The following is a 23,915-nucleotide window of genomic DNA, read 5'->3' on the forward strand; positions in this document are numbered from 1 at the left end:
CACCCCAAAACCTTCACTGCAAACCTTTCACCCCAAACCCTTCACCTGCAGCTCTGTCCCCCAAACCCTTCAACCCCCAACCCTACACCCCCAAATCCTCCACCCCAAAACCCTGTACCCCAAAACCCTTTACCCTAAAAGCTGCACCAGCAGATCCTTCCCCCAACTCCCTGCACCCCCAATTCCTGCCCCACCAGACCCTGCACCCCCAACCCTGCTCCTCTGTTCCTGCTCTCCACAAACCTGCACCCCAAATCCTGCAACCCCAAACGCTGCACCCCCAAATCCCACCTTCCACAACCGTGCACCCAAAAACCCTGCACCCTGCAAACCCTGCACCCCAGTACTCCAGCGCACCAAATCTTGCACCTGCAAATCCTGTCCCCTTCAAACCCCTGTACCCCCAAATCCTGCACCCAAACCCTGTACCCCCAAATCCTTGACACCCACAACCCGAATCTCCAAAAGCTGCAACCCCAAACCCTGCCCCCCAAACCCTGCCCCCCTGAACCCTGCACCCCAGATCCTGCACCACTGAACTCTCATCCCCAAATCCCTTAACTCTCAAAAGCTGCACCCCCAGACCCTGTAGCACCAAATCAGGCCCCCCAAAACCCTGCAGCCCCACACGCCTTGCACCCCCAAATCCTGCACTACCTGATCCTCCACCCCCATAGCACTGCACCCCAAAATCCTGCCCTACCAACCCTTCACCCCAAACCCTTCATGTCGAAATTCTATTCCCCAAACCCTTCACCCTCCAACCCTACACCCTAAATCCCGCACCCCCAATTCTGCACCAGAAAATCCTGAACCCCCAGATCTTGAACCAACAGATCCTTCCCCCAAATCCTGCACCCCCAAACCTTCACCCCCAAATCCTCCACCCCGCAACCCTGCACCGCAAACCCCTTTACCCTAAAGCCTGCACCAGCAAATCCTTCCCCCAACACCCTGCACCCCCAATTCCTGCCCACCAAACCCTGCACCCCCTAACCCTGAACCCCAAATCCCTCACCCAAAACCCATGCACCCCTCAAATCTTGCACCCCCTAACCCTGAACCCCAAATCCCTCACCCGAACACCCTGCACCCCCAAAGCCTGCACCCCCTAACTCTGAGCCTCCAATCCCTCACTCAAAATCCCTGCACCCCACAACACCCTGCACCCATAAATCCTGTACCCCCAGATCTTGCACCCAACACCCTGCCCCCCAGAACCCTGAACCTCCAAACTCAGCCCTACCAAACCTTCACCCTAAAATCCTGCACACTAAAATCCTTCTCCCCAACCCCCAACCCTGCACACCCAAATCCTGCACCCCAAAACCCAGCACCACAGAACCCTTTGCCCCAAAGGCCTGCACCCCAAAATTCCTGCCACCCTAGACCCTGAACCCCCAAACCCTGCACTCTAAATCCTGCTCTCTAAACCCTTCGCCCCAAAACCCTGCGCCCTCAAATCCTGCCTCCCAAAAATGTACATCCCGAACCCTGAACCCCAAACCCTGCACCCCAAGATCCTGCCCTACCAAACCCTGCACCCAAAGTCCCTGCTACCCTAAACCCTGCACCCCCAAATCCTTGCCCCCCAATCCTGCTGCCCAAAAGTCGGCTCCTCTAAATCCTGCACCCCAATATCCTGCCCCTCCAAAACCCTACACCCCCTAAACCCTGCACCCCAAATCTGCACCCCCAAACCCTGCACTCCCCAATCCTTCATCCCCAAGGCCGTCACCCCTCAAATGCTGCACCCCTGAAATCCTGTTCCCTGAGACCCTGCACCCCCAGGTCCTGAAACCCAAACCCCTGCACCCCAAAATACTGCACCCCAACCCCTGCAGGCCAACCCCGGCACCCCAGAGCCCTTCAACGCAAAATCCCGCACCCCCAGTTCCTGAACACGCAAAACCTGCCCCCCAAACCCTGCACCCCAAAACCTTGCACCACAAATCATTTTCCTTCAAATCCCACACCCAAAACTCGTACACCCCAAGATCCTGCACCCCAAAACCCTGCCCCCTAAACTTTGTACCCCCAAACCCTGCCCCCCAAACCCTGCACCCCAAAATCTACAGTCCCAAACCATGCACCCCAAAATACTGCACTCCAAAATCCTGCACGCCCAGATTTTACACTCCCAAACCCTTCACCCCCAAAACATTCACCTCCTAACACTGAGCCCCCAAATCCTGCACCCCCAAATCCTGCCTCATCAAGCCCTGTACCCTGAAGCCGTGCATCCCAAAAGCCTGCACTGTAAATCCTGCCCCCCAAACCTGCACCCCAAAATTGTCCCCCATACAACCTTAACCCCCCCAATCCTGAATCCCCCTAATCCTGCACCCCAGATCCTTGCCCCCAAGCCCTTCACCCCCAAACCTGGCATCCCAAACCCTGCCCCCCAAATATCTCGCCCCCAGATCCTTCCCCCAAACCATTTCCCCCGAATCTTGTAGGTCCAAACCCATCCCCCAAACCCCTGAACTCTGCTCCTCCAAACCTTGTCACCCAAATCCATCACCCCCAGATCCTGCTCCCCAAAACCTGCACCCAAAATCGTGCCCCACGAACCCTGCACCCCCAAATTCTGACCCCCAATCAATGCACTGACAAACCCTGCACCCGCAGATCCTTCCCCCCCCAACCCGGCACCCTGAAATCCCTCACCCCAAATCCCTGCACTCTCAAATCTTGCATCCTCACAAAATGTGCACCCCAAGTTCTACCCCCAGACACCCTGCCCCCATTAATCCTGTACCCCCAAATCCTGCACCCCCAAGTGCTGAAACTTCAAACACTGCACATTCAAAGCCTTCCTTGCCCTGCCCTGCACCCCCAAATCCTGCAACCCCCTAAATCCTCCGACCCCCAGGTCCTGGAGCCCTGAACCCTGCACCCCAACCCCTCACCCCAAAGCCCTGCACCCCCAAATCCTGCCTCTAAACCCTGAACAACAAGGTTCTGCACCCCAAGCCCTGTTCGCTGATATCCTGCACCCCAAACCCTGTACCCCCAAATTCTGATCCCTGCACCCCCAGATCCTGCACCCCAAGATCCTGCTACCGTAAACCCTGCAACCCCAGGTCTTCCTTCCTTCCTTCCTTCCTTCCTTCCTTCCTTCCTTCCTTCCTTCCTTCCTTCCTTCCTTCCTTCCTTCCTTCCTTCCTTCCTTCCTTCCTTCCTTCCTTCCTTCCTTCCTTCCTTCCTTTTTTTCCCCAATCCTGCCCCCCCAAATCCTGCCCTACCATGCTCTTCACCCCAAGCCCCTGCACCCCAAATTCCTGTTACCCTCAACCCTGAAACCCCAAATCCTGCCCCCAGATCCTGCAGCCCCACAGCGAGCACCTCAAAATCAAGTCCCCCCAAAACCTGCACTGAAAACGCTGCAGCCCCAGATCCAGCATCCCCAGATCCTGCACCCTCAGATGCTCCTGCCAAAAACCCTGCACCCCAAACCCTGAACTCCCAAACTCTGCACCCAGAGCCCTGCACCCTCAAATCCTGCACCCCTAACCCTGAACACACGAACCCTGCACCCCAAACCTCACCCGAAAGTCCTGCACCCCCAGACCCTGCTCTACCAAACCCTTCACTGCAGACCCCTGCACCCCAAGATCCTGAATTCCAAAGTCTGCACCCCGTGATCATCCATCCCCAAACCCTGCACCCCCAAATCCTTCACCTCAAAACCCGGCACCCCAGAATCCCGAACCACCAAATCTTGCACCCCCAAATCCTGCCCCCTCAAACCCTGCACTTCAAAACCCTGCAGCCCCAAATTGTCCCCCCCAAGCCCCTGTACCCCTAAACCATGCACCCCATTATTCTTTCCCTCAAACCCTTCACCCCCCAGCCGTACAACCCCAAGTCCTGCACCCTAAATCCTACATCCCCAAACCCTGGACCCCCAAATCCGGTCCCCCAACAATGCACCCCCAAACCCTGCACCCCAAATCCTGCCCCCCAGCTTGCACTCTGCACCCCCAAACCGTGCACTCCCAATCCCTGAACGCCCAAGTCCTGCACCCCCATGTCCTTAACGCCCAAAATGTGCACCCCAGATCCTCCCCACCCAGTCCTGCACCCCTAATATTCCACCCTCTAATAATGCACCCCTAAGCCTCGCACCCTGAAAGCTGCATCCCCAGGTCCTGAGTCCCAAAACCCTCCACCCCCAAATCCCGCGCCTTTAAATCCTGTCCTCCTAAAACCCAGGACCCCCATAATTTGCCTCCCTAAACCCTGCTCCCCAAACCACTGCACCCCCAATGCAGCACCCCCAGGTCCTGAACACCCAAACCCTGCACCCCCAAACCCTGCACCCCCAAACACAGCACCCCGAAAGAATTCCCTCCCAAACCTTGCACCTCCAAATCCTGCACCTCCAAGGCCTGGAAACCCAAGCCCTTCAACCCCATCCCTGCAACACCAAATCCTGTGCCCCAAAACCCAGCACCCCAGAATCCTGCACCCCAAATCCTGCCCTACCAAACCTTTCACTGCAAACTCCTGCACCCCAAGATTGTGCTGCCCTAAACAATGAACCCCCAAATCCTGCAGCCCCAGGTCCTTGCCTCCCAAAACTCTGCACCCCCAAATGCTGCACCCCAAATCTCTCACCCCCAAATCCTTCCGCACAGAGTCCCAGAATGTCAGGGGTTGGAAGGGACCTGGAAAGCTCATCCGGTGCAATCCCCCCGTGGAGCAGGAACACCCAGCTGAGGTGACACAGGAAGGCCTGTACCCCACCACCCTGCACCCCCAAATCCTTCACCCCCAAACCCTGCCCCCCAAAACTCCACCCCTCCACATCCTGAACCCTGAAACCCCGCACCCCCAAATCCTCTGCCCCAATGCTCTGCACCCTTAACACTCTGCAACCTTAAACTTCCCCCCAAACCCTGAACTCTGAAACTCTGCACCCCAAAACCCTGATCCCCCAAATTCTTTCCCAAACCCTGCACCCTTGATTCCTGCACCCCCAGTTCCTGAACTCATGAAACCTGCACCCCCAAACCCCTGCACCCCAAACCCTGCACTCTTAGACCTGACTTCTAAACCCTGCACCCCCAAACGGTGCACCCCCAAATCCTGAAGCCCCAGATCCTTCCCTCCCATACCCTGCACCCCCACATCCTGAACCCCCAAATCCTGAACTCCAGGATCTTGCACCCCCAGACCCTGTACCCCCAAATCAGGCCCCAAAAACCCTGCACTCCCAACCCTGCACCCCCAAATCCTGCACCTCTAATCCTCCACCCCCTTAACACTGCACCCCCAAAACCTGCACCACCATATCTTGCACCCTCAAAACCTGAAGCACCAAACCTTGCACCTCCAAAACCTCCCTCCTCCAAACCCTGCCCTTCAAAATGCTGCACCCCGAATCCTTCTCCCCAACACCCTGCACCCCCAGATCCTGACCCCAAAACCCTGCACCCCAAATCCTGTACCCCAAAGCCCTGCACTCTCAAATCATACACACCCAAAACGTGTGCACCCTAAACCGTGCACCCCAAAATCCTAAACCCCTTAACCCTGCACCCTCAAATCCTCCAGACCCATGTCCCGAACCCAGCACCCCAAAATCTACCCCCCAAAACCTACATCCCCAAATAATGCACCCCCAGGTCCTGAACACCCAAAATCTGCACCCCCAAACCCTTAACTCCCAAAACCTGCACCCCCAATTCTGCCTCCCCAGGATCTGCAACTCAATCCCTGCTCCACTAAATCCTGCACCCACAAACCCTGGACCCCCAATCCCCTGTACCCCAAATCCTGAACCCCACAAGTTGCACCCTAAAATCCTGCACCCCAAATCCTGTCCTACCCAACCCTTCACCCCAAACCCCTTCACCCCAAGATCCTGCTGAACTAAACCCTGCACCCCCAAATCATCCCTCCCAGCCCTGCCCCCCAAACCCTGTCCCCCTAAAGCCTGACCCCGAAACCCTGCTCCCCAAAACCCTGCTACCCCAAACCTTGTACCCTCAGATCCTGCACCCAATATCCTGCAATCCCAAACAATGCACCCCCATATTCTGATCCCTACAACCTGCACCCCCAGATCCTTATCTCCCAAAACCTGTACCCCTGAATCCTGCACCCTTCAACCCTGCACCCCAAAACGCTGCACCCCCAACTTCTGCAGCCCCCAGTTCCTTAATGTGTGAAACCCACACCCCCAAGTTCTGCACCCCAAAACCTTACACCCGGAATCCTGCCCCCCCAAACCGTGCACCCCAAAATCAAGGCCCCTCAAACTTGCACTCAAAAGTCCGCACCACAAAATCCTGCCCCCCCAGTTCCTAAAGACATGAAACCTGCACCCCCAAAGCCTCACCCTAAAGCCCTGCAGCCCCAAATCCGGCCCTACCAAACCCTTCAGCCCCGCACCCCACGATCCTCCTACCCTGAACCCCAAGAGCCTGCACCCATAAATCCTGGAGCCCCAGATCCTGCACCCAACACCCTGCACCCCAGAACTCTGCACCTCCAGATCTAAACCCTTCAACCCTGCACCCCAAATCCTCCCCAAAACACTCCACCCCCAAAGCCTACAGCCCTAAATGCTGCCCCACAAACCCTGCACCCCCAGATCTGTCCCCCGAAACTCTGTGCCCCAACAGCACGCACGCTCAAATCCTCCACCCCACATCCTGACCCCCAAATCCCTCACCCCAAAACCCTGCACCCCAATACCCCAGACCACCAAATATTGCACCTCCAAATCCTGCCCCCTTTAGCCCTGCACTTCAAACCCTGCACCCCAAATCCTGCAACCAAACCCTGTACCCCTAAATCCTTGACCTCCACATCCCGAATCTCCAAACGCAGCAACCCCAAACCCTGCACCCCCAATCTCTGCACCCCCAAATCATTGTCCTTCAAATCCCACACCCAAAGCTCGTACACCCCAAGATTTTGCACCCCCACACACTGCACCCCAAATCCTGCACCCCGAATCCTCCAGCCCCATGTCCCAAACCCCGAAACCCTGCAGCCTCAAATCTTGCATCCCCAAAACCCCAGCACCCCAAACTGTTCTCTCCCAAATCCTGCAAACTGCAAATCCTGCACCTCCTGCACCCCAAAATTCGACACCTCCAAATCTTAAACCCTTAAACCCTGCATCCCCCAAATCCTTCCCCCCAACACAGTGCCCCCCAAACCCTGCACCCCCAGTTCCTGCAGCCGCTAACTCTGCACCCCAAACGCTGCACCCTCAGATCCTGCGTCCCCCAACCCTACACCCCAAATCCTTTACCCCAAAATTCCCCAAACCTGCAAACCCAAATCCTGCACCCCCAGTTCCTGAACATGCGAACCCTGCACCCCCAAACCTGCAGCCCAAAGCCCTGCACCCCCAAATCCTGCCGTACACAACCCTTCACCCCAAACCTCTTCAACCCAAGATACTGAAACCCTAAGCCCTGCCCCCACCAAACCTACATCCCCAAATCCTGCACCCCCAGGTCCTGAACACCCAAAATCTGCACCCCCAAATCCCTTAACTCCAAAAACCTGCACCCCCAATTCTGCCTCCACAAGACCTGCACCCCCAAACCCTGCACCACTAAACCCTGCACCCCAAACCCTGTACCCCAAATCCTGACCCCCACAAGTTGCACCCTAAAAACCTGCACCCCAAATCCTGTCCTACCAAACCCTTCACCCCAAACCCCTTCACCCCAAGATCCTGCTGCCCTAAACCCTGCACCCCAAAATCATCCCTCCCAGCCCTGCCCCCCAAACCCTGTCCCCCTAAAGCCTGACCCCGAAACCCTGCTCCCCAAAACCCTGCTACCCCCAATCTTGCACCCCCCAACTCTGCACCCCCAGATCCTGCTGCTCCAAACCCTGCACCCCCAAATCCTCCAGCCCCACGTACCGATCTCCCAAACCCTGCACCCCACAACCCTGCACCCCACAACCCCTTCACCCCCAAATCCTGCACCCCCAGCCCTACCCCCAAAACTTTCCACCCCCAAATCCTGCCCTACCAAGCCCCCCACCCCAAACCCCTGCACCCCAAGATCCTGCTCCCCTAAACCCTGCACCCCCATATCCTCCTTCCCCAAACCCTGCACCCCAAAACACTGCACTCCAAACCACTGCACCCCTAAATCCTGCAACCCCAAATCCTGGCCCCCAAACCCGGCACCCCAAACTCCTGCACCCAAAGACCCTACTGCCCTACACCCTGAACCCCCAAAACCTGCACCCCTGGAACCTGCAACCCCAGACCCTGTAGCCCCAAATGAGACCCCGCAAAATCCTGCTCCCCCGGCCTTGCACCCCCAAATCCTGCACCACCTAATCCTCCAACCCCCTAACCCCTTCTCCCCAGGGCCCATTGTGAACCATGGGGGACCCCCTTGTCACTGGGGACCCATTGTGACACCATGGGGACCTCCCCTTGTCCTCAGGGACCATTGTGACATCCTGGGGACCCCCCTTTGTCCCAGGGCCCCTTGTGGCACCATGGGGACCCCCTTTGTCCCCAGGGAAAGTTGTGACATCCCAGCACCACCCATTGCCCCCAGGGCCCATGGTGACATCCCAGGACCCCCCATTGTCCCCAAGGCCCATTGTGACATTCAGGGGACCCCACTTTCTCCCCAAGGTCGATGGTGACACCCTGGAACACAGTTTCAAACAGACTGTCTCCACACAAACAGGCACCTGTCTGCAGGTATCCTAGATCTTGATTCTTGAACTTGAGGAAACACGCGTCTGAGCAAAACTCCCAAACGCTTCCAGGAAAGACACAGGCTCTCCCACAAGCACACAAGTGTTTGCCCTCAGCTATAGATCAGGGACAAGCTTGTGAAGAGATGCCCTGCTATTCTTTCGCCTTATGGCATCATGTGTTTCGTTTCTCTTGGAGATCGATTGTTAAACGTCTTTCCTCGGGCGACTGTGAAGCATTTGCCAGCGGAGGAGAAGTAGCACGGAGCAGCATTCAGTACTGCCTACGAGTGTCTTTGCTACCCTACTAGCGGAGCTCCAAGAACAGGCACACATCTTCAGGTACCTTCCAAATGTGGATTCCCCTGCAGCCCCGTAGGCGGGCGTGCAGTACGCCAACCATCAACGGACGTTTTTCCCCTCAAGCCTGTCAGGACGTTGCTCGTCCATCTTTCCCTCAATAGATGGGAGTAGGCGCGCTTGCGGATGTGTGCGTGTGTGTGGCCACGCGTTTGCTTAGGCATCAGTGTGTGAAAAGGTAGGTGCTTTTCTCTAGCTGCGTGTGCGTGCACGTGGTGCTGGGTGCACATCCCTGGGTGCTCGTGGAAAGGTTTCTGCATGGTTTTCGCTGAGGAATCGTGTGTGTGCACATGGACAAAGAGAAGGCGCAGCAACCAGGTTCCAGCGCCGAAGAAGGCAAAAGGCAAGGTTTCCGGCGCTATCTCCTTCTCTCCGCAGACCTAGTCGCGCAAAGCAAGCCGCTAAGCCGGCGACCGGCAAGAGAGCTACAACGAAGCATGCCGAACGGAGAAAATAGCAGCAGCTCATCTTTTCACACCTTGTTTCTGCCATGTGCTTGAACGCCAAGACGTTCGCGCTTCTGTGAGATGAAAGACGTCCTTCTGCATATGTGGTTGCTCACACCGGTGCACTTGTTAGTGTATCCATTCAGTCCTGGGCTGCGGGGCATTCAGAAGTGGCTCTGTGGAGACGTCTGCATAGAGGCAGCTGTCAGAACACGCACACTCGATTGTTCACCAAAACATATGCAGACGCGTCCTTAGCCGGTAGATTTGGATGCACAGAGTTCCCTGTGTTCGCAAGAGACAAGGGAATCGCGTCTGTACGCACAGAAGCAATAGCGGACCGTTTCCCTCGGAGTGAACGCGAAAGAGCCGTCTATGTACTCGGAGACACGGGAACGTGCCTCAATGCGGTCACAGAGGCAGCAGCTTTTGCACAGATGCTCTGGTGATTCTGGCACTTTCCAGGCACACTCCTGAAAGTCGCGCACACTGCTGTTCACTCGCTAAACGACCTCTTGGGAAACACGTCTCCGGTCGATGGACCGCTCAGATTGCTTCTCGTGTAACTGTGAACTGTGTCAGCGCAGGGAATCCGTCTCTGTTGAGCAGATGTCAATCCTGCCTCGCTTTTGCTTTGTTGCCTCTACCAAGGTGATTACCCGTTTCTCTCTTCACTGGAGCACGCAGACACAGCCAACGCACATCAAGTGTCAAGAGACTCACTCTGCTGAGCTCAACGCTTGTGCAGATGCACATGTGCGACGAAGTAAACACACGTGCTTGTGGAGAGAAAGAAAGGGACTCCCAGGCGTGTGGAGCGACGGGGAGAAAGAGCGGGCGCTGAGGAACACAGTTTCAAACAGACTGTCTCCACACAAACAGGCACCTGTCTGCAGGTATCCTGAAGGTACCTGAAGATGTGTGCCTGTTCTTGGAGCTCCGCTAGTAGGGTAGCAAAGACACTCGTAGGCAGTACTGAATGCTGCTCCGTGCTACTTCTCCTCCGGTGGCAAATGCTTCACAGTCGCCAGAGGAAAGACGTTTAACAATCGATCTCCAAGAGAAACGAAACACATGATGCCATAAGGCGAAAGAATAGCAGGGCATCTCTTCACAAGCTTGTCCCTGATCTATAGCTGAGGGCAAACACTTGTGTGCTTGTGGGAGAGCCTGTGTCTTTCCTGGAAGCGTTTGGGAGTTTTGCTCAGACGCGTGTTTCCTCAAGTTCAAGAATCAAGATCTAGGATACCTGCAGACAGGTGCCTGTTTGTGTGGAGACAGTCTGTTTGAAACTGTGTTCCTCAGCGCCCGCTCTTTCTCCCCGTCGCTCCACACGCCTGGGAGTCCCTTTCTTTCTCTCCACAAGCACGTGTGTTGACTTCGTCGCACATGTGCATCTGCACAAGCGTTGAGCTCAGCAGAGTGTGTCTCTTGACACTTGATGTGCGTTGGCTGTGTCTGCGTGCTCCAGTGAAGAGAGAAACGGGAAATCATCTTGGTAGAGGCAACAAAGCAAAAGCGAGGCAGGATTGACATCTGCTCAACAGAGACGGATTCCCTGCGCTGACACAGTTCACAGTTACACGAGAAGCAATCTGAGCGGTCCATCGACCGGAGACGTGTTTCCCAAGAGGTCGTTTAGCGAGTGAACAGCAGTGTGCGCGACTTTCAGGAGTGTGCCTGGAAAGTGCCAGAATCACCAGAGCACCTGTGCAAAAGCTGCTGCCTCTGTGACCGCATTGAGGCACGTTCCCGTGTCTCCGAGTACATAGACGGCTCTTCCGCGTTCACTCCGAGGGAAACGGTCCGCTATTGCTTCTGTGCGTACAGACGCGATTCCCTTGTCTCTTGCGAACACAGGGAACTCTGTGCATCCAAATCTACCGGCTAAGGACGCGTCTACATATGTTTTGGTGAACAATCGAGTGTGCGTGTTCTGACAGCTGCCTCTATGCAGACGTCTCCACAGAGCCACTTCTGAATGCCCCGCAGCCCAGGACTGAATGGATACACTAACAAGTGCACCGGTGTGAGCAACCACATATGCAGAAGGACGTCTTTCATCTCACAGAAGCGCGAACGTCTTGGCGTTCAAGCACATGGCAGAAACAAGGTGTGAACAGATGAGCTGCTGCTATTTTCTCCGTTCGGCATGCTTCGTTGTAGCTCTCTTGCCGGTCGCCGGCTTAGCGGCTTGCTTTGCGCGACTAGCTCTGGGGAGAGGAGATAGCGCCGGAAACCTTGCCTTTTGCCTTCTTCGGCGCTGGAACCTGGTTGCTGCGCCTTCTCTTTGTCCATGTGCACACACACGATTCCTCAGCGAAAACCATGCAGAAACCTTACCTCGAGCACCCAGGGATGTGCACCCAGCACCACGTGCACGCACACGCAGCTAGAGAAAAGCACCTACCTTTTCACACACTGATGCCTAAGCAAACGCGTGGCCACACACACGCACACATCCGCAAGCGCGCCTACTCCCATCTATTGAGGGAAAGACGGACGAGCAACGTCCTGACAGGCTTGAGGGGAAAAACGTCCGTTGATGGTTGGCGTACTGCACGCCCGCCTACGGGGCTGCAGGGGAATCCACATTTGGAAGGTACCTGAAGATGTGTGCCTGTTCTTGGAGCTCCGCTAGTAGGGTAGCAAAGACACTCGTAGGCAGTACTGAATGCTGCTCCGTGCTACTTCTCCTCCGCTGGCAAATGCTTCACAGTCGCCCGAGGAAAGACGTTTAACAATCGATCTCCAAGAGAAACGAAACACATGATGCCATAAGGCGAAAGAATAGCAGGGCATCTCTTCACAAGCTTGTCCCTGATCTATAGCTGAGGGCAAACACTTGTGTGCTTGTGGGAGAGCCTGTGTCTTTCCTGGAAGCGTTTGGGAGTTTTGCTCAGACGCGTGTTTCCTCAAGTTCAAGAATCAAGATCTAGGATACCTGCAGACAGGTGCCTGTTTGTGTGGAGACAGTCTGTTTGAAACTGTGTTCCTCAGCGCCCGCTCTTTCTCCCCGTCGCTCCACACGCCTGGGAGTCCCTTTCTTTCTCTCCACAAGCACGTGTGTTGACTTCGTCGCACATGTGCATCTGCACAAGCGTTGAGCTCAGCAGAGTGTGTCTCTTGACACTTGATGTGCGTTGGCTGTGTCTGCGTGCTCCAGTGAAGAGAGAAACGGGAAATCATCTTGGTAGAGGCAACAAAGCAAAAGCGAGGCAGGATTGACATCTGCTCAACAGAGACGGATTCCCTGCGCTGACACAGTTCACAGTTACACGAGAAGCAATCTGAGCGGTCCATCGACCGGAGACGTGTTTCCCAAGAGGTCGTTTAGCGAGTGAACAGCAGTGTGCGCGACTTTCAGGAGTGTGCCTGGAAAGTGCCAGAATCACCAGAGCATCTGTGCAAAAGCTGCTGCCTCTGTGACCGCATTGAGGCACGTTCCCGTGTCTCCGAGTACATAGATGGCTCTTTCGCGTTCACTCCAAGGGAAACGGTCCGCTATTGCTTCTGTGCGTACAGACGCGATTCCCTTGTCTCTTGCGAACACAGGGAACTCTGTGCATCCAAATCTACAGGCTAAGGACGCGTCTGCATATGTTTTGGTGAACAATCGAGTGTGCGTGTTCTGACAGCTGCCTCTATGCAGACGTCTCCACAGAGCCACTTCTGAATGCCCCGCAGCCCAGGACTGAATGGATACACTAACAAGTGCACCGGTGTGAGCAACCACATATGCAGAAGGACGTCTTTCATCTCACAGAAGCGCGAACGTCTTGGCGTTCAAGCACATGGCAGAAACAAGGTGTGAACAGATGCGCTGCTGCTATTTTCTCCGTTCGGCATGCTTCGTTGTAGCTCTCTTGCCGGTCGCCGGCTTAGCAGCTTGCTTTGCGCGACTAGGTCTGCGGAGAGAAGGAGATAGCGCCGGAAACCTTGCCTTTTGCCTTCTTCGGCGCTGGAACCTGGTTGCTGCGCCTTCTCTTTGTCCATGTGCACACACACGATTCCTCAGCGAAAACCATGCAGAAACCTTTCCACGAGCACGCAGGGATGTGCACCCAGCACCACGTGCACGCACACGCAGCTAGAGAAAAGCGCCTACCTTTTCACACACTGATGCCTAAGCAAACGCGTGGCCACACACACGCACACATCCGCAAGCGCGCCTACTCCCATCTATTGAGGGAAAGACGGACGAGCAACGTCCTGACAGGCTTGAGGGGAAAAACGTCCGTTGATGGTTGGCGTACTGCACGCCCGCCTACGGGGCTGCAGGGGAATCCACATTTGGAAGGTACCTGAAGATGTGTGCCTGTTCTTGGAGCTCCGCTAGCAGGGTAGCAAAGACACTCGTAGGCAGTACTGAATGCTGCTCCGTGCTACTTCTCCTCCGCTGGCAAATGCTTCACAGTCGCCCGAGGAAAGACGTTTAACAATCGATCTCCAAGAGAAACGAAACACATGATGCCATAAGGCGAAAGAATAGCAGGGCATCTCTTCACAAGCTTGTCCTTGATCTATAGCTGAGGGCAAACACTTGTGTGCTTGTGGGAGAGCCTGTGTCTTTCCTGGAAGCGTTTGGGAGTTTTGCTCAGACGCGTGTTTCCTCAAGTTCAAGAATCAAGATCTAGGATACCTGCAGACAGGTGCCTGTTTGTGTGGAGACAGTCTGTTTGAAACTGTGTTCCTCAGCGCCCGCTCTTTCTCCCCGTCGCTCCACACGCCTGGGAGTCCCTTTCTTTCTCTCCACAAGCACGTGTGTTGACTTCGTCGCACATGTGCATCTGCACAAGCGTTGAGCTCAGCAGAGTGTGTCTCTTGACACTTGATGTGCGTTGGCTGTGTCTGCGTGCTCCAGTGAAGAGAGAAACGGGAAATCATCTTGGTAGAGGCAACAAAGCAAAAGCGAGGCAGGATTGACATCTGCTCAACAGAGACGGATTCCCTGCGCTGACACAGTTCACAGTTACACGAGAAGCAATCTGAGCGGTCCATCGACCGGAGACGTGTTTCCCAAGAGGTCGTTTAGCGAGTGAACAGCAGTGTGCGCGACTTTCAGGAGTGTGCCTGGAAAGTGCCAGAATCACCAGAGCATCTGTGCAAAAGCTGCTGCCTCTGTGACCGCATTGAGGCACGTTCCCGTGTCTCCGAGTACATAGACGGCTCTTTCGCGTTCACTCCGAGGGAAACGGTCCGCTATTGCTTCTGTGCGTACAGACGCGATTCCCTTGTCTCTTGCGAACACAGGGAACTCTGTGCATCCAAATCTACAGGCTAAGGACGCGTCTGCATATGTTTTGGTGAACAATCGAGTGTGCGTGTTCTGACAGCTGCCTCTATGCAGACGTCTCCACAGAGCCACTTCTGAATGCCCCGCAGCCCAGGACTGAATGGATACACTAACAAGTGCACCGGTGTGAGCAACCACATATGCAGAAGGACGTCTTTCATCTCACAGAAGCGCGAACGTCTTGGCGTTCAAGCACATGGCAGAAACAAGGTGTGAACAGATGAGCTGCTGCTATTTTCTCCGTTCGGCATGCTTCGTTGTAGCTCTCTTGCCGGTCGCCGGCTTAGCGGCTTGCTTTGCGCGACTAGCTCTGGGGAGAGGAGGAGATAGCGCCGGAAACCTTGCCTTTTGCCTTCTTCGGTGCTAGAACCTGGTTGCTGCGCCTTCTCTTTGTCCATGTGCACACACACGATTCCTCAGCGAAAACCATGCAGAAACCTTACCTCGAGCACCCAGGGATGTGCACCCAGCACCACGTGCACGCACACGCAGCTAGAGAAAAGCACCTACCTTTTCACACACTGATGCCTAAGCAAACGCGTGGCCACACACACGCACACATCCGCAAGCGCGCCTACTCCCATCTATTGAGGGAAAGACGGACGAGCAACGTCCTGACAGGCTTGAGGGGAAAAACGTCCGTTGATGGTTGGCGTACTGCACGCCCGCCTACGGGGCTGCAGGGGAATCCACATTTGGAAGGTACCTGAAGATGTGTGCCTGTTCTTGGAGCTCCGCTAGTAGGGTAGCAAAGACACTCGTAGGCAGTACTGAATGCTGCTCCGTGCTACTTCTCCTCCGGTGGCAAATGCTTCACAGTCGCCCGAGGAAAGACGTTTAACAATCGATCTCCAAGAGAAACGAAACACATGATGCCATAAGGCGAAAGAATAGCAGGGCATCTCTTCACAAGCTTGTCCCTGATCTATAGCTGAGGGCAAACACTTGTGTGCTTGTGGGAGAGCCTGTGTCTTTCCTGGAAGCGTTTGGGAGTTTTGCTCAGACGCGTGTTTCCTCAAGTTCAAGAATCAAGATCTAGGATACCTGCAGACAGGTGCCTGTTTGTGTGGAGACAGTCTGTTTGAAACTGTGTTCCTCAGCGCCCACTCTTTCTCCCCGTCGCTCCACACGCCTGGGAGTCCCTTTCTTTCTCTCCACAAGCACGTGTGTTGACTTCGTCGCACATGTGCATCTGCACAAGCGTTGAGCTCAGCAGAGTGTGTCTCTTGACACTTGATGTGCGTTGGCTGTGTCTGCGTGCTCCAGTGAAGAGAGAAACGGGAAATCATCTTGGTAGAGGCAACAAAGCAAAAGCGAGGCAGGATTGACATCTGCTCAACAGAGACGGATTCCCTGCGCTGACACAGTTCACAGTTACACGAGAAGCAATCTGAGCGGTCCATCGACCGGAGACGTGTTTCCCAAGAGGTCGTTTAGCGAGTGAACAGCAGTGTGCGCGACTTTCAGGAGTGTGCCTGGAAAGTGCCAGAATCACCAGAGCACCTGTGCAAAAGCTGCTGCCTCTGTGACCGCATTGAGGCACGTTCCCGTGTCTCCGAGTACATAGACGGCTCTTTCGCGTTCACTCCGAGGGAAACGGTCCGCTATTGCTTCTGTGCGTACAGACGCGATTCCCTTGTCTCTTGCGAACACAGGGAACTCTGTGCATCCAAATCTACAGGCTAAGGACGCGTCTGCATATGTTTTGGTGAACAATCGAGTGTGCGTGTTCTGACAGCTGCCTCTATGCAGACGTCTCCACAGAGCCACTTCTGAATGCCCCGCAGCCCAGGACTGAATGGATACACTAACAAGTGCACCGGTGTGAGCAACCACATATGCAGAAGGACGTCTTTCATCTCACAGAAGCGCGAACGTCTTGGCGTTCAAGCACATGGCAGAAACAAGGTGTGAACAGATGAGCTGCTGCTATTTTCTCCGTTCGGCATGCTTCGTTGTAGCTCTCTTGCCGGTCGCCGGCTTAGCGGCTTGCTTTGCGCGACTAGCTCTGGGGAGAGGAGGAGATAGCGCCGGAAACCTTGCCTTTTGCCTTCTTCGGCGCTGGAACCTGGTTGCTGCGCCTTCTCTTTGTCCATGTGCACACACACGATTCCTCAGCGAAAACCATGCAGAAACCTTACCTCGAGCACCCAGGGATGTGCACCCAGCACCACGTGCACGCACACGCAGCTAGAGAAAAGCACCTACCTTTTCACACACTGATGCCTAAGCAAACGCGTGGCCACACACACACACACATCCGCAAGCGCGCCTACTCCCATCTATTGAGGGAAAGACGGACGAGCAACGTCCTGACAGGCTTGAGGGGAAAAACGTCCGTTGATGGTTGGCGTACTGCACGCCCGCCTACGGGGCTGCAGGGGAATCCACATTTGGAAGGTACCTGAAGATGTGTGCCTGTTCTTGGAGCTCCGCTAGTAGGGTAGCAAAGACACTCGTAGGCAGTACTGAATGCTGCTCCGTGCTACTTCTCCTCCGCTGGCAAATGCTTCACAGTCGCCCGAGGAAAGACGTTTAACAATCGATCTCCAAGAGAAACGAAACACATGATGCCATAAGGCGAAAGAATAGCAGGGCATCTCTTCACAAGCTTGTCCCTGATCTATAGCTGAGGGCAAACACTTGTGTGCTTGTGGGAGAGCCTGTGTCTTTCCTGGAAGCGTTTGGGAGTTTTGCTCAGACGCGTGTTTCCTCAAGTTCAAGAATCAAGATCTAGGATACCTGCAGACAGGTGCCTGTTTGTGTGGAGACAGTCTGTTTGAAACTGTGTTCCTCAGCGCCCGCTCTTTCTCCCCGTCGCTCCACACGCCTGGGAGTCCCTTTCTTTCTCTCCACAAGCACGTGTGTTGACTTCGTCGCACATGTGCATCTGCACAAGCGTTGAGCTCAGCAGAGTGTGTCTCTTGACACTTGATGTGCGTTGGCTGTGTCTGCGTGCTCCAGTGAAGAGAGAAACGGGAAATCATCTTGGTAGAGGCAACAAAGCAAAAGCGAGGCAGGATTGACATCTGCTCAACAGAGACGGATTCCCTGCGCTGACACAGTTCACAGTTACACGAGAAGCAATCTGAGCGGTCCATCGACCGGAGACGTGTTTCCCAAGAGGTCGTTTAGCGAGTGAACAGCAGTGTGCGCGACTTTCAGGAGTGTGCCTGGAAAGTGCCAGAATCACCAGAGCATCTGTGCAAAAGCTGCTGCCTCTGTGACCGCATTGAGGCACGTTCCCGTGTCTCCGAGTACATAGACGGCTCTTTCGCGTTCACTCCGAGGGAAACGGTCCGCTATTGCTTCTGTGCGTACAGACGCGATTCCCTTGTCTCTTGCGAACACAGGGAACTCTGTGCATCCAAATCTACAGGCTAAGGACGCGTCTGCATATGTTTTGGTGAACAATCGAGTGTGCGTGTTCTGACAGCTGCCTCTATGCAGACGTCTCCACAGAGCCACTTCTGAATGCCCCGCAGCCCAGGACTGAATGGATACACTAACAAGTGCACCGGTGTGAGCAACCACATATGCAGAAGGACGTCTTTCATCTCACAGAAGCGCGAACGTCTTGGCGTTCAAGCACATGGCAGAAACAAGGTGTGAACAGATGAGCTGCTGCTATTTTCTCCGTTCGGCATGCTTCGTTGTAGCTCTCTTGCCGGTCGCCGGCTTAGCGGCTTGCTTTGCGCGACTAGCTCTGGGGAGAGGAGGAGATAGCGCCGGAAACCTTGCCTTTTGCCTTCTTCGGCGCTGGAACCTGGTTGCTGCGCCTTCTCTTTGTCCATGTGCACACACACGATTCCTCAGCGAAAACCATGCAGAAACCTTACCTCGAGCACCCAGGGATGTGCACCCAGCACCACGTGCACGCACACGCAGCTAGAGAAAAGCACCTACCTTTTCACACACTGATGCCTAAGCAAACGCGTGGCCACACACACGCACACATCCGCAAGCGCGCCTACTCCCATCTATTGAGGGAAAGACGGACGAGCAACGTCCTGACAGGCTTGAGGGGAAAAACGTCCGTTGATGGTTGGCGTACTGCACGCCCGCCTACGGGGCTGCAGGGGAATCCACATTTGGAAGGTACCTGAAGATGTGTGCCTGTTCTTGGAGCTCCGCTAGTAGGGTAGCAAAGACACTCGTAGGCAGTACTGAATGCTGCTCCGTGCTACTTCTCCTCCGCTGGCAAATGCTTCACAGTCGCCCGAGGAAAGACGTTTAACAATCGATCTCCAAGAGAAACGAAACACATGATGCCATAAGGCGAAAGAATAGCAGGGCATCTCTTCACAAGCTTGTCCCTGATCTATAGCTGAGGGCAAACACTTGTGTGCTTGTGGGAGAGCCTGTGTCTTTCCTGGAAGCGTTTGGGAGTTTTGCTCAGACGCGTGTTTCCTCAAGTTCAAGAATCAAGATCTAGGATACCTGCAGACAGGTGCCTGTTTGTGTGGAGACAGTCTGTTTGAAACTGTGTTCCTCAGCGCCCGCTCTTTCTCCCCGTCGCTCCACACGCCTGGGAGTCCCTTTCTTTCTCTCCACAAGCACGTGTGTTGACTTCGTCGCACATGTGCATCTGCACAAGCGTTGAGCTCAGCAGAGTGTGTCTCTTGACACTTGATGTGCGTTGGCTGTGTCTGCGTTCTCCAGTGAAGAGAGAAACGGGAAATCATCTTGGTAGAGGCAACAAAGCAAAAGCGAGGCAGGATTGACATCTGCTCAACAGAGACGGATTCCCTGCGCTGACACAGTTCACAGTTACACGAGAAGCAATCTGAGCGGTCCATCGACCGGAGACGTGTTTCCCAAGAGGTCGTTTAGCGAGTGAACAGCAGTGTGCGCGACTTTCAGGAGTGTGCCTGGAAAGTGCCAGAATCACCAGAGCATCTGTGCAAAAGCTGCTGCCTCTGTGACCGCATTGAGGCACGTTCCCGTGTCTCCGAGTACATAGACGGCTCTTTCGCGTTCACTCCGAGGGAAACGGTCCGCTATTGCTTCTGTGCGTACAGACGCGATTCCCTTGTCTCTTGCGAACACAGGGAACTCTGTGCATCCAAATCTACAGGCTAAGGACGCGTCTGCATATGTTTTGGTGAACAATCGAGTGTGCGTGTTCTGACAGCTGCCTCTATGCAGACGTCTCCACAGAGCCACTTCTGAATGCCCCGCAGCCCAGGACTGAATGGATACACTAACAAGTGCACCGGTGTGAGCAACCACATATGCAGAAGGACGTCTTTCATCTCACAGAAGCGCGAACGTCTTGGCGTTCAAGCACATGGCAGAAACAAGGTGTGAACAGATGAGCTGCTGCTATTTTCTCCGTTCGGCATGCTTCGTTGTAGCTCTCTTGCCGGTCGCCGGCTTAGCGGCTTGCTTTGCGCGACTAGCTCTGGGGAGAGGAGATAGCGCCGGAAACCTTGCCTTTTGCCTTCTTCGGCGCTGGAACCTGGTTGCTGCGCCTTCTCTTTGTCCATGTGCACACACACGATTCCTCAGCGAAAACCATGCAGAAACCTTACCTCGAGCACCCAGGGATGTGCACCCAGCACCACGTGCACGCACACGCAGCTAGAGAAAAGCACCTACCTTTTCACACACTGATGCCTAAGCAAACGCGTGGCCACACACACGCACACATCCGCAAGCGCGCCTACTCCCATCTATTGAGGGAAAGACGGACGAGCAACGTCCTGACAGGCTTGAGGGGAAAAACGTCCGTTGATGGTTGGCGTACTGCACGCCCGCCTACGGGGCTGCAGGGGAATCCACATTTGGAAGGTACCTGAAGATGTGTGCCTGTTCTTGGAGCTCCGCTAGTAGGGTAGCAAAGACACTCGTAGGCAGTACTGAATGCTGCTCCGTGCTACTTCTCCTCCGCTGGCAAATGCTTCACAGTCGCCCGAGGAAAGACGTTTAACAATCGATCTCCAAGAGAAACGAAACACATGATGCCATAAGGCGAAAGAATAGCAGGGCATCTCTTCACAAGCTTGTCCCTGATCTATAGCTGAGGGCAAACACTTGTGTGCTTGTGGGAGAGCCTGTGTCTTTCCTGGAAGCGTTTGGGAGTTTTGCTCAGACGCGTGTTTCCTCAAGTTCAAGAATCAAGATCTAGGATACCTGCAGACAGGTGCCTGTTTGTGTGGAGACAGTCTGTTTGAAACTGTGTTCCTCAGCGCCCGCTCTTTCTCCCCGTCGCTCCACACGCCTGGGAGTCCCTTTCTTTCTCTCCACAAGCACGTGTGTTGACTTCGTCGCACATGTGCATCTGCACAAGCGTTGAGCTCAGCAGAGTGTGTCTCTTGACACTTGATGTGCGTTGGCTGTGTCTGCGTGCTCCAGTGAAGAGAGAAACGGGAAATCATCTTGGTAGAGGCAACAAAGCAAAAGCGAGGCAGGATTGACATCTGCTCAACAGAGACGGATTCCCTGCGCTGACACAGTTCACAGTTACACGAGAAGCAATCTGAGCGGTCCATCGACCGGAGACGTGTTTCCCAAGAGGTCGTTTAGCGAGTGAACAGCAGTGTGCGCGACTTTCAGGAGTGTGCCTGGAAAGTGCCAGAATCACCAGAGCATCTGTGCAAAAGCTGCTGCCTCTGTGACCGCATTGAGGCACGTTCCCGTGTCTCCGAGTACATAGACGGCTCTTTCGCGTTCACTCCGAGGGAAACGGTCCGCTATTGCTTCTGTGCGTACAGACGCGATTCCCTTGTCTCTTGCGAACACAGGGAACTCTGTGCATCCAAATCTACAGGCTAAGGACGCGTCTGCATATGTTTTGGTGAACAATCGAGTGTGCGTGTTCTGACAGCTGCCTCTATGCAGACGTCTCCACAGAGCCACTTCTGAATGCCCCGCAGCCCAGGACTGAATGGATACACTAACAAGTGCACCGGTGTGAGCAACCACATATGCAGAAGGACGTCTTTCATCTCACAGAAGCGCGAACGTCTTGGCGTTCAAGCACATGGCAGAAACAAGGTGTGAACAGATGAGCTGCTGCTATTTTCTCCGTTCGGCATGCTTCGTTGTAGCTCTCTTGCCGGTCGCCGGCTTAGCGGCTTGCTTTGCGCGACTAGCTCTGGGGAGAGGAGGAGATAGCGCCGGAAACCTTGCCTTTTGCCTTCTTCGGCGCTGGAACCTGGTTGCTGCGCCTTCTCTTTGTCCATGTGCACACACACGATTCCTCAGCGAAAACCATGCAGAAACCTTACCTCGAGCACCCAGGGATGTGCACCCAGCACCACGTGCACGCACACGCAGCTAGAGAAAAGCACCTACCTTTTCACACACTGATGCCTAAGCAAACGCGTGGCCACACACACGCACACATCCGCAAGCGCGCCTACTCCCATCTATTGAGGGAAAGACGGACGAGCAACGTCCTGACAGGCTTGAGGGGAAAAACGTCCGTTGATGGTTGGCGTACTGCACGCCCGCCTACGGGGCTGCAGGGGAATCCACATTTGGAAGGTACCTGAAGATGTGTGCCTGTTCTTGGAGCTCCGCTAGTAGGGTAGCAAAGACACTCGTAGGCAGTACTGAATGCTGCTCCGTGCTACTTCTCCTCCGCTGGCAAATGCTTCACAGTCGCCCGAGGAAAGACGTTTAACAATCGATCTCCAAGAGAAACGAAACACATGATGCCATAAGGTGAAAGAATAGCAGGGCATCTCTTCACAAGCTTGTCCCTGATCTATAGCTGAGGGCAAACACTTGTGTGCTTGTGGGAGAGCCTGTGTCTTTCCTGGAAGCGTTTGGGAGTTTTGCTCAGACGCGTGTTTCCTCAAGTTCAAGAATCAAGATCTAGGATACCTGCAGACAGGTGCCTGTTTGTGTGGAGACAGTCTGTTTGAAACTGTGTTCCTCAGCGCCCGCTCTTTCTCCCCGTCGCTCCACACGCCTGGGAGTCCCTTTCTTTCTCTCCACAAGCACGTGTGTTGACTTCGTCGCACATGTGCATCTGCACAAGCGTTGAGCTCAGCAGAGTGTGTCTCTTGACACTTGATGTGCGTTGGCTGTGTCTGCGTGCTCCAGTGAAGAGAGAAACGGGAAATCATCTTGGTAGAGGCAACAAAGCAAAAGCGAGGCAGGATTGACATCTGCTCAACAGAGACGGATTCCCTGCGCTGACACAGTTCACAGTTACACGAGAAGCAATCTGAGCGGTCCATCGACCGGAGACGTGTTTCCCAAGAGGTCGTTTAGCGAGTGAACAGCAGTGTGCGCGACTTTCAGGAGTGTGCCTGGAAAGTGCCAGAATCACCAGAGCATCTGTGCAAAAGCTGCTGCCTCTGTGACCGCATTGAGGCACGTTCCCGTGTCTCCGAGTACATAGACGGCTCTTTCGCGTTCACTCCGAGGGAAACGGTCCGCTATTGCTTCTGTGCGTACAGACGCGATTCCCTTGTCTCTTGCGAACACAGGGAACTCTGTGCATCCAAATCTACAGGCTAAGGACGCGTCTGCATATGTTTTGGTGAACAATCGAGTGTGCGTGTTCTGACAGCTGCCTCTATGCAGACGTCTCCACAGAGCCACTTCTGAATGCCCCGCAGCCCAGGACTGAATGGATACACTAACAAGTGCACCGGTGTGAGCAACCACATATGCAGAAGGACGTCTTTCATCTCACAGAAGCGCGAACGTCTTGGCGTTCAAGCACATGGCAGAAACAAGGTGTGAACAGATGAGCTGCTGCTATTTTCTCCGTTCGGCATGCTTCGTTGTAGCTCTCTTGCCGGTCGCCGGCTTAGCGGCTTGCTTTGCGCGACTAGCTCTGGGGAGAGGAGATAGCGCCGGAAACCTTGCCTTTTGCCTTCTTCGGCGCTGGAACCTGGTTGCTGCGCCTTCTCTTTGTCCATGTGCACACACACGATTCCTCAGCGAAAACCATGCAGAAACCTTACCTCGAGCACCCAGGGATGTGCACCCAGCACCACGTGCACGCACACGCAGCTAGAGAAAAGCACCTACCTTTTCACACACTGATGCCTAAGCAAACGCGTGGCCACACACACGCACACATCCGCAAGCGCGCCTACTCCCATCTATTGAGGGAAAGACGGACGAGCAACGTCCTGACAGGCTTGAGGGGA

This window comes from Patagioenas fasciata, unplaced genomic scaffold (genome assembly GCF_037038585.1).
Source record: "Patagioenas fasciata isolate bPatFas1 unplaced genomic scaffold, bPatFas1.hap1 Unplaced_59, whole genome shotgun sequence".
NCBI classification, from domain to species: Eukaryota; Metazoa; Chordata; class Aves; order Columbiformes; family Columbidae; genus Patagioenas; species Patagioenas fasciata.